Below are 7,500 nucleotides of genomic sequence, written 5' to 3'. Positions count from 1 at the left end.
TATTATTATTATTATTATTATTATTATTTTTTTAATCTTATTTTATTTTATTTTTTTCAATTTTTCGGGATGCACCGGGTAGAAGTTCAAACTTCAACCGCCGTGGGGGTCCCTGGCCAGCGTTCTGGTTCTCCGAAGTGGGGCTGAGGGGGTCCAGGCGGGTGCCCCCTGGTCCCCCCCGACGTGTTAGGGGGCGAGCGGTGGGTCTCCCCCAAGCCCAAAGCCCCGGTTCCCAGAGTCGGGTAAACTGCGCGACTAACAATGACTCTCTTAAGGTAGTCAGAAACCGGTGTGAGTGGTGTGGAAAGCCGATTCGGGGCTCCACGCTCTGGGCACAGGGGGATCTCCTAGTGGTGCCCCCCAGGCCCAGAGTGTGGAGCCCCAACTCGGCTTATTTTTATTTTTATTATTATTTTTTTTTTTTATTTAATTATTATTTTGGGATTATTAGACTGGGTAGAAGTTGCAACTTCAAACGGGCATATCTCCGGAACCAAGCCGAGTTGGGGCCCCATACACCCGGCGTGGGGGGCCCTCCTAGAGGCCCCCAATACCCCCGAGTGTGGAGCCCCAACTCGGCTTACTTTTCGAGTTACAGCCGGTCAAAGTTGAAACTTTAAAGGGCCATATCTCCGGAACCAAGCCGAGTTGGGGCCCCATACACCCGGCGTGGGGGGCCCTCCTAGAGGCCCCCAATACCACCGAGTGTGGAGCCCCAACTCGGCTCACTTTTCGAGTTACAGCCGGTCAAAGTTGAAACTTTAAAGGGCCATATCTCCGGAACCAAGCCGAGTTGGGGCCCCATACACCCGGCGTGGGGGGCCCTCCTAGAGGCCCCCAATACCCCCGAGTGTGGAGCCCCAACTCGGCTCACTTTTCGAGTTACAGCCGGTCAAAGTTGAAACTTTAAAGGGCCATATCTCCGGAACCAAGCCGAGTTGGGGCCCCATACACCCGGCGTGGGGGGCCCTCCCAGAGGCCCCCAATACCCCCGAGTGTGGAGCCCCAACTCGGCTTACTTTTCGAGTTACACCCGGTCAAAGCTGGACAGGAAGTGGCCGTATCTCGGGACCGGAAGGTCCCCGTGGCTCGGGACGGCGGGAGGAGCAAGGTCCCCGAGAGCGGGCCCCGCACCCGCCGCCGCGAGCCGCTGGGACCTCCCGGTCCCGAGATGGGCCCCGTTACGCGCGGGCGACTTTCGGAGAAAACGGCCCGTATCTCGGAGAGGGGAGGTCCCAGCGGCTCGCCCTTTCGGGTGTCGGGGGCTCCCCACGGGCCCTCTCGGACCCCGCCTGCCCCGGGCCCCTGGGACCTTTCCTTCCCGGGCGCCCCCCCGACACGTCGGGCCCCGGGACCCGGGGGCCCCGGAGCTCGGGGGCGGGCTCTTTGCGAGGGGCCCGCCGGGACGCCACACTTGACCCGAGTCCGGTGTCTCTGGGCCGCCGGGTCCCCGAGCTACGGGCGTTCGAATTCGGGGCCCGAAAATCCCTCAAAGTCCGAAAACGTGCAGTGGGCGGGGACTTCCGGGGCCCCGGAGGCTCTGACGGCACACCCAGGGAGGTGCACCGTCCTCGGGCACGGCCAGGTGGCCCCCCCGGGGTCCTGGAAGTCCCCCCGCCCCCCGGAGACACCCACACCCACACCCACCCACCCACCGGACGGGAAGATTCCGTTTTTCGCCGATATCTCGAAAACGGCCGGGCGAAAAAATTTCAAACTCGGGTCTTCCGTAGGCCTCGGGGGGCCCTATCCAAAGAGGCCACCCGCGTCCCCGGGGGCCTCGGGGTCAGGGAGTTAGGCCCGGTCAAAGGCGCGGCGTTTTTGGCTTATATCTCGCGAACCCCCGGGCCAATCTTCCCCAAACTCGAATCGACCGTAGTGCCGGACGGGGCCTTTCGAAAGAGCCCACCCACGAGGTCCAACTCGCCCGGGTCCCCGAGTTATAGCCGTTCAAAGTCGGGGGTCCCGGCGAACGGCGATCCGGTAGGGGGCGTCCCCGGGGCCCGCCGCCGCCCTGGTTCGAGCGAGGGCCCCCGTGGGACCTCGCCACCCAAATTTGAGCTCTCTGGGCCTTCGCGTCGCGGAGATACGGGCGATTTTCTCCCGGGATCGTGACGTCATCGGCGGGCGCCATTTCAGAGCGCGGCCGAGGGTTTTCGGCCGATATCTCCGCGAATACTCGACCAAAAACGACGAAACGCATATGGACGCGTTCAGCTCGGCGAGACGGTTCGAATGAGCCCGGCCTCGGCCGGGCACGTCGAGTTTTCGGCGAGATATTTGCGTTTTTCCGCTTCCGGGGCGCTTTGGGGGCCCGTATCTCGGGCCCCCGGGGGCCCACGGGGCTGGGGGCGGTCTCATTCGAAAGGTCTCGTCCCGTTCTCCAGCCGACAAAAATTTGGCGTCGATCGGAGCCGCCTTCGGAGAGCTACGGTCGTTTGAAGCCCCGTGCGGTGGGGTTACCGTCCTTCAAACAGCCGCCGCTCGCAGGGGGAGTCCCGGGGAGGCATGGTTGCCTGTATGACTTGGGCTTAGAGCACCCAGCCCCGCGCTCCTGGAGGAACCTCCGGTGCACAGGGTCTGCTGCAACCAGCCACGTGGGTTCTGAGGGGTAGGGGAGCGTGCGCTCTCCTCCCCGGGCGGGCGGCCGGGCCCTGGGGGCTCGCGCCTCCACGGAGGGACCTCGCTCCCGGGGCTTCGTCCCCGGGGCTCGGGGACTCCGTGGCGGCTCGGCCCCCGGGGTTCGACCCCGCTCGCTCGCTCCAAAACCCAAGTCCAAAACGTGGGGTTGCACGGGAGCTCCGGGCGCGACGGGTCTCCACGCACGGCCCCGGGGAGGGAGCTCCGACCCGGGCCGGAGGCAGATTCGCCCCCCGCCCCCCGGCTGTCCGCCCGGAGCCGAGACGGTCCTAAAACGGGCCTTGGGGGTGATGTAGAAGGGTAACGCTCACACAACCAGGACTCACACAAACCGATCTGCATCCCAGGCAGGGTGCGGGTCTCCTGGGCACGAATAAAGCCCGATGCCCCGTGGGTGATGTTGGCCCTGGCCACTCAAGGCACTCACCCAAGCCAGAGAGGGTGCACTCTGGCTGGGGAAGCAGATTCAATCTCTGCTGTGGTGGAGCTCTGGAAAAACGCCAAACCTCCAGGAAAAGACGGCCCGGTTTCTCTGAAAAGTGCATCCCAGGCAGGGTGCGGGTCTCATGGGCACGAATAAAGCCCGATGCCCGTGGGTGATGTTGGCCCTGGCCACTCAAGGCACTCACCCAAGCCAGAGAGGGTGCACTCTGGCTGGGGAAGCAGATTCAATCTCTGCTGTGGTGGAGCTCTGGAAAAAACGCGAAACCTCCAGGAAAAGACGGCCCGATTTCTCTGAAAAGTGCATCCCAGGCAGGGTGCGGGTCTCCTGGGCACGAATAAAGCCCGATGCCCCGTGGGTGATGTTGGCCCTGGCCACTCAAGGCACTCACCCAAGCCAGAGAGGGTGCACTCTGGCTGGGGAAGCAGATTCAATCTCTGCTGTGGTGGAGCTCTGGAAAAACGCGAAACCTCCAGGAAAAGACGGCCCGGTTTCTCTGAAAAGTGCATCCCAGGCAGGGTGCGGGTCTCATGGGCACGAATAAAGCCCGATGCCCGTGGGTGATGTTGGCCCTGGCCACTCAAGGCACTCACCCAAGCCAGAGAGGGTGCACTCTGGCTGGGGAAACAGATTCAATCTCTGCTGTGGTGGAGCTCTGAAAAAAAAAAAACGCGAAACCTCCAGGAAAAGACGGCCCGGTTTCTCTGAAAAGTGCATCCCAGGCAGGGTGCGGGTCTCATGGGCACGAATAAAGCCCGATGCCCGTGGGTGATGTTGGCCCTGGCCACTCAAGGCACTCACCCAAGCCAGAGAGGGTGCACTCTGGCTGGGGAAGCAGATTCAATCTCTGCTGTGGTGGAGCTCTGAAAAAAAAAAAAAACGCGAAACCTCCAGGAAAAGACGGCCCGATTTCTCTGAAAAGTGCATCCCAGGCAGGGTGCGGGGTCTCCTGGGCACGAATAAAGCCCGATGCCCACCTTGAAACGGAGCCTGGGCTCGACTCTGAAGTCCAGATCTCGAAAAACGACAGAGTCCAAAAAGGTGCGGTGGCTCCAAACCTCCATGCCCTCAGACCTCCCTGGCCAGCCCAGGGAGGGTGGCCCGTCCTGGGCCAGACTCAGATTTCCCCCGCCACCCCTGGAGCTCCGCCTGGAGCGAAGACGGTCCTAAAACGGACCATGGGGCTCTTGTAGAGGATGAGGGAGGGAGAGAGGGGCCTTCAGAGAGCCCCTTGGCCGGCTTGACTCTGGAGTCGAATTTGGAAAAATAGACAAAGTCCATAAACGTGCTGTTGGTTCGGACCTCCAGGGCACTCAAGGCACTCACCCAAGCCAGAGAGGGTGCACTCTGGCTGGGGAAGAGGATTCAATCTCTGCTGTGGTGGAGCTCTGAAAAACACGAGAACCTCCAGGAAAAGGCGGCCCGGTTTCTCTGAAAAGTGCATCCCAGGCAGGGTGCGGGTCTCCTGGGCAAGAACGAAGCCCAATGCCCACCTTGAAACGGAGCCTGGGCTCGACTCTGAAGCCCAGATCTCGAAAAACGACAGAGTACAAAAAATGTGCGGTGGCTCCAAACCTCCATGCCCTCAGACCTCCCTGGCCAGCCCAGGGAGGGTGGCCCGTCCTGGGCCAGATTCAGATTCGCCCGCCACCCCTGGAGCTCCGCCTGGAGCGAAGACGGTCCTAAAACGGGCCTTCGGGGATGTATGAGAGAGGGGAAGCGTGGTGGTGGCAAACACAGAGGACCCCCTACCAGCGATCAGACCGTCGTGAGTCCCACTCAGAGTCACTCTGGGTGGGCATGTAAAAATCCAGATTACGCCGCGCTGGAGCTCTGGAAGTTACGAGACCTCCAGGAAAAGACAGGCTGGTTTTCTGAAAAGTGCACCCCAGGCAGGGTGCATCTTTTCCTGGGCACGAGCCCAGCGCACATGGTGTGGTGGTCCGGCTCTGGTGCCAAAGTTTGGGGGAAAAAATAGACAGAGTCCAATAACGTGGTGTGGTTCCAAAGCTCCATGCCCTCAGACCTCCCTGGCCAGCCCAGGGAGGGTGGCCCGTCCTGGGCCAGATTCAGATTTGCCCGCCACCCCTGGAGCTCCGCCTGGAGCGAAGACGGTCCTAAAACGGGCCTTCGGGGATGTATGAGAGAGGGGGAAGCGTGGTGGTGGCAAACACAGAGGACCCCTACCAGCGATCAGACCGTCGTGAGTCCCACTCAGACTCACTCTGGGTGGGCATATAAAATCCAGACTACGCCCCGTCGGAGCTCTGGAAGTACGAGACCTCCAGGAAAAGACAGGCTGGTTTTCTGAAAAGTGCACCCCAGGCAGGGTGCATCTTTCCTGGGCACGAGCCCGGCGCACGTGGCGGGGTCCGGCTCTGGTGCCAAAAAAATTGAGAAAAATCGACTAAGTCCAATGGCGTGACGTGGGTTCAAAGCTCCATGGTCTCAGACCTCCCTGGCCAGCCCAGGGAGGGTGGCCCGTCCTGGGCCAGAGTCAGATTCGCCCGACACCCCCTGGAGCTCGACCTGGAGGGAAGACGGTCCTAAAACGGGCCTTCGGGGCTGTATGGAAGAGGGCAAGTGTGGTGGTGCAAAACACAGAGCACCCCCTACCATTGATCAGACCGTCGTGAGTCCCACTCAGACTCGCTCTGGGTGGGCATATAAAATCCAGACTACGCCCCCCCCGTCGGAGCTCTGGAAGTACGAGACCTCCAGGAAAAGACAGGCCGGTTTTATGTAAAGTGCACCCCAGGCAGGGTGCGTCTTTCCTGGGCACGAGCCCGGCGCGCGTGGCGGGGTCCGGCTCTGGTGCCAAAAAATTTGAGTAAAATCGACTAAGTCCAATGACGTGGTGTGGTTCCAAAGCTCCATGGTCTCAGACCTCCCTGGCCAGCCCAGGGAGGGTGGCCCCGTCCTGGGCCAGAGTCAGATTCGCCCGACACCCCCTGGAGCTCGACCTGGAGGGAAGACGGTCCTAAAACGGGCCTTCGGGGCTGTATGGAAGAGGGCAAGTGTGGTGGTGCAAAACACAGAGCACCCCCTACCATTGATCAGACCGTCGTGAGTCCCACTCAGACTCGCTCTGGGTGGGCATATAAAATCCAGACTGCGCCCCCGTCGGAGCTCTGGAAGTACGAGACCTCCAGGAAAAGACGGGCTGGTTTTATGGAAAAAGTGCACCCCAGGCATATGCTTGTCGAACGGTCGGTCTGGGTAAACGGCGAGTGTCCGTGCTGTTGCGTGCGAACGAGATTCCCAATGCTAACGAACCTCCCCCGGCTGGCGACCGGGGAGAGCGCCTCGTTTTCGGGCACGAGCGAATGCGTCTGCCTGGCGGAGCCCCCGTCGGTGCCGAGGTGGTCCTGAGACGGGCCTTCGGGGTTTTGTCGAGGAAGGGGACAAGCGCCCCAATCGGACAAGGCGACGGGCTAAAAAATGGTGCTCGGTATCGGTTTCTGACATCCAGGCGGGGATGCGTCATCTGGGGTCGGCAGGCAGGCAGGCAGGCGGTCACCAGGGCGCTCTGGAGGAAAAGGCCCCCCTCCGGAAAAAAAGGACAGAGTCCGTAAACGTGAAGTCGAAAGAGTTCCCCAGGGCCGGCCCGTCTCCATGGCCGGTGACCTGGGTGGGTGCCTCGGACCCGGGGCGAGACGGTATCGGTGGGCGTGAACGGAGCACCCGTCGGTGCCGAGACGGTCCTAAAACGGGCCTTCGGGGTTTTGTCGAGGAAGGGGACGAGAGCCCCGCTCGGACAAGGTGACGGACCAAAAAAAAAAGCGTTGCTCGGTATCGGTTTCCGACATCCTGGGGAGGATGCGTCGTCTGGGGTCGGCAGGCAGGCGGTAACCAGGGCGCTCTGGAGGAAAAGGCCCCCCTCCGGAAAAAAGGGACAGAGTCCCTAAACGTGAAGTCGAAAGAGTTTACCAGGACGGCCCGCCTCCCGGGCCGGTCACCCGGGAGGGCGCTTCGTGCCCGGGGCGAGACGGTATCGGTGGGCGCGGCGGAGCTTCCGTCGGTGCCAAGACGGTCCTAAAACGGGCCTTCGGGGTTTTGTCGAGGAGGGGACAAACGCCCCGCTCGGACAAGGTAACGGATCTCCGTGTGACGGGCGCCTCCGGGTTGCCCACCCCCGGGGCCCGAGAGGAGCGCACCCCCTCCTCCCGGGCCGTCGACGCGAGGGGTGTTTAGCCTGATCGATTGGAACTTCGGACGCGCCTGGGGACGGCCCCTGCCCGGTCGAGAGACCGCTATGGGCAGCTTGCTCCTCCCCGCTCTGCGCGTCGACTCTAGACGCGGCCTCCCTCCGGGGAAAGCAGGCCGCGTCGACCTCGGGAGACTCAGAAGACCCGTCTGAAACGAACGTCCGCCACGGCGGGCGGAGGACGCGGTCGCGTCGGTCGGATCGGACGGCG

Source organism: Pimephales promelas, chromosome 2 (genome assembly GCF_988280905.1).
Source record: "Pimephales promelas chromosome 2, fPimPro1.hap1.1, whole genome shotgun sequence".
NCBI classification, from domain to species: Eukaryota; Metazoa; Chordata; class Actinopteri; order Cypriniformes; family Leuciscidae; genus Pimephales; species Pimephales promelas.
This window is presented reverse-complemented; position numbering follows the sequence as displayed.